This window comes from Alligator sinensis, unplaced genomic scaffold (assembly GCF_000455745.1).
Source record: "Alligator sinensis unplaced genomic scaffold, ASM45574v1 scaffold528_1, whole genome shotgun sequence".
Lineage (NCBI taxonomy): Eukaryota > Metazoa > Chordata > Crocodylia > Alligatoridae > Alligator > Alligator sinensis.
Window position 1 is genome coordinate 5,732,039 of NW_005841846.1, and position 4,202 is coordinate 5,736,240.

Sequence of the window (4,202 nt, forward strand, 5' to 3'; positions counted from 1 at the left end):
TTTTTAAATACATAGGGGGTAAAAAGAAAGTACCAAGTAATGTGGGGCCTCTGCAGGATGAGCATTACCGGGAGTAACAAGGAACAACGGCCATAAGTTGACTGAAAGTAGATTCAGGCTAGACATCAGGAGGCACTACTTCACAGTCAGGGCAGCTAGGAGCTGGAACCAACTTCCAAGGGAAGTGGTGCTCGCCCCTACCCTGGGAGTCTTTAAAAGGAGGCTACATAGACACCTAGCCGGGGTCGTTTGACCCCAGCATCCTTTCCTGCCCATGGCCGGGGGTCGGACTTGATGATCTGCTTCAGTCCCTTCCAACCCTACCAACTATGAAACTATCCCGATCAGACAGGGATGCCCCAGGCAGCAGCAGCTGCAACAAGCCTCCATGCTGGTCACGGGCAGTACCGGCGTGTGGGAGGAACCCCGCTCAGGGAAGAGCAGGGGAAAGCCCCAGAGACAGAGGAGACTCCCGGCACCAGGCACTAGAAGACTGGGTCAAGGGCAAAGAGTTGACCCAGAAAGAAATGGAAGAGACGCAGCCAAAATAGAGGGTGGGATAGCATCGGGGGCCACTGACAAGCACAGGCTCCAGGGCAGTTCAGCCTAAGCTCTTTATTTTTCCTTTATCAGTCTTTGTGTTCCCTTTTGTGTATCCAACTGTTTGTTGCCGTCTAACCTGTGCCTACTCTTCTTTTGTCATTTACCTTGTTTGTTGGTTTATTTTGGTTATTCTTTGATAACCTGCCGCTGAGGGGTCCAAGCAACAACTTAATCACAAGGATCACTCACAAGAGCTGACAGGCAGCCAGCGCTGAGTGGGAAAGACCTGTAAGAAAAAGTAACACCGAGCAGATCCGTAGTCCACTAAGGTGGTTGGAGAAGAACCGACACTTGAAGGTGTGCGATGGGTAAGGACCATCACAACCGGATGGCAAGCCACGGTGGCCTGTCGGAGGCTGGCGTATGGCAGGGGCGTAGGGGAGGTGGAGCCCCATTAATATCCATCAGGAGGAACAACCAATCTCGAGGGACCACCAACGGGAGACCCCACCACTGAAGATACATTCAAAGTTGTGGCAGGAAAGTTCTGGGGTTCTCCTCGGGATGATTGAGGTCCCTGTCTGATGTTACACGAAGCCTCACTTTGCCTATCACCAGGAGCACGCACCAATGCAGATGTGAACAAATATTCGAAGCAAGGTGGGCACACTCAGGATTCCAGGAACTGAGACATTAAATAAAACACCAAATATCATAGGACTAAACGTGGTTTATATATCTGCATGACTGACAAAGGCTTTGTTGTCATCTCTTATGCCTGTTTCTCAGTGTACTTGTTATAAATTGAGGTAAAATTCTACATAAATAATATAAACATCCTTTGTACGAATACACCTCTCTCTCTCTCTCTCTGTGTATATATATATATAAAAATTAATGGTTTGAAATAATTAAAACTCCTGCTTTACATATACATGACAAAAAGTAGTTTAGCATCATGTAGATACTGTGGGATACTGACAAGAACAGAATCCAACCTGATTGAAACACATAGCTATCTTAACAGCCTAGCCTGGCTCCCCCCAATACCTCAACAAGAGTAAATATTTGGCAGGGAAGGGCATGCATGGCAGGGATGGTTCGCTTCTCCCACCCTCTGCGCAAGCAACTTGACAGCAGCAAAGGCTACCATACCCGGAGGTGGGGCCGGGGGGAAAGTGGGGGGTGGAGAACAAAGACCCCCACCCAGTTCATGGGTCCAGCCCAGGTCCCCCAAAGACCTCCAGTGAATGCCTGTTGGGTTCAATGGCATTCTGACTCATGGCACTCTGCTGTAAAGTGCCATAGTTAGATTGCTTACCCAACAGGTTGCCTGAACTTCTGTATGCACCCTAGGAGATGAGCTTTCTTTTCCAATAATATCCTGCCTCATTCCTAGTGTTCTGCATTTTCAGTTTTTATTTTGAAAAAAAAAATTCCCAGAATTTTTCGGGGTTTATCGTCCAAACATAAAAACTGGGCTGAAATCAGGATAAAAGGAAGAAAAGAAAAAATTGGTTTAAATTGGGGAAAATAATAATTTGTGGGGGAGGAAGGTCTGTGGGGGAAGGGGGGAGGGGGGAACCCGCCATCCCCTAGTCTGCCACTGGCCCTGGCTGCCTCCTTGGACCAGCCCTGACCCTGGCCCCACACCACCTAGGAGTCCTGTACTGGGGGGCTGGGGCGGAGCCAGCCTTGGCTGCACCGCTGGGCTGGAGGGGATGGAGCTCCTGGGACCCCTGCACTTCCCAGCCAGGTTGGGGTGAGGCTTGGGACAGATCCATGCCTCATGCAGGCGGTGTGGGGAGGAGGTGGCAGCTCCTGCCGCCGTACGGGTCCCAGGAGGCATGGGGGACGTGAAAAACAGATGTAAATCAGTAAAAACTAAATAACTTCAACAAAAAATCAGGTAATTTTATCAGTGAAATTTGGTAAAAACTGAAAATACAAAACACTACCCATCCCCTACACATCGTCAAACCACCATAATAAATGAGGACAGGAGCTAATAGACAACAATCTTTTTCACTAGACAACCCTTATTCTGCCTCAAAGTAGGTCCATTCTGCATCCTAAATAAGGCAAGGGGCCTATGGAAAAAGTAGTATCTGCTCATGTATTGGTAATTAAAGACTTTAGCATAATATGGTGCACAAAACACAAAATTAAAGTTGTACAGGAAAATTTAATTCTGGCATTTCCTAACTTTGATGTGCTTGATTGTTCACCTTTGCTACTGTTATTTCAACATATTTCTTTTCTAGTTCTTTAAACCAACAAACTTATAAAATGAAAAAAGTTATACACACAATTGACATTATATCTAACATATGGATGCTGTTAGCAAGGCTGTAACCTTTATATCCGCAACAGACCTCTGCCATTTAAGCCAACAAGGTCGGTGAGATCAATAGGAGCCATTTTGTATGTATTTGAACTAAGGAGGGATGGGCCACTTTCCTAGCAAGTTTTACAGATAGTTGCCGGCAGCAGCAAAGAATCAAAGTCATGTTTATTAGGTTCATATATAGGCTCTGGTGCATAGGCAACTGGTAGGGGTTGCACAGGGGTGCATGTGCCCCCCCAATGGGGCTGGTGCCCCCTGATGGCCAACACTGAAGCTGACGGCAGGGCTGGTGCCCCCTCTGACAGGGCCACCGCCATCGGTGGCTTCTGCGGGTACCCCCCCAGATTCAGGAGGCACCAGTCATTCATGCTCTGGTGGAAAATGTGCTTTAGTGTGAACAGACATTTCAGCCTGTTCCTCCCAAGATGTGACCTCTTCTCCTCCATCCCCTTTAGCATCTCTGGGTCCTATTCTCTTCCCCCAGCCAGTCTTAGTCTCCACTCTGATTTCTAATTGAAATTAAGCAGCTTGCCTGTACACTGCTTGACTCCACTTGGAGTAGACGCTAGCAGAGGAAGAAGCCATTGGAAGGACAGCAGCCAGCTTTCAGTTCCAGTGCTCGGCTTACAGCAACCTAGGAAGGGTCCTGAGCAGATCCAGCTTGGAGTATGTGCCGTGCAGACAGAAACATGAAATGTACATCTCCACAAAGCATACGCAGGCTGCAGCTATTCAGAAGCCTATAAATTGGCCAGACTGCAATATTTTTTTGAAAGAGCATCTCGCGACACATGTCTGACACAGAGGCCTAGGCTAGATTTAAAAGCAAAGAGGCACAAGAGCATTTAGAAGACTCCGGGCATGATTTAACCAACGGATCTGTCTGTAGTCTGACTGCGGTAGGTGGATAGATTGCATTTGCTGGATTGTTCCAGAGACCGGGGGAGAGTCAGCAGGGCCTTAAACAGAAAGTGTGGGACGCTCCGAGCAAAGCACAAGGCTGCATTGAGAAGGAGATGTTTTGATGGAAAACTGTCATCTCTATAAAGAAATACTTGAATAAAAAGCGGGGTCTAGCAGCGATGCCCCAAACCTCTCCCCGAGGCAGTTTCTGCAACGCAGCCCTTGGGCTGCTGATGGGCCAAACACACGGCCTTTCCCTCAGCTCCTTCCCCGGCGCTGCCCCTGGGGAGAGCGGGGGCTGCTGAGCCCGGAAGGCTCCGGAAGGTTGCCGCAGGGGCCGAGCAGCCGGCGGACGCCCGCGCGGGGCGGGGCGGCTACGTCACCCCGGGCCTGTGCGAGGCTCCGCCCC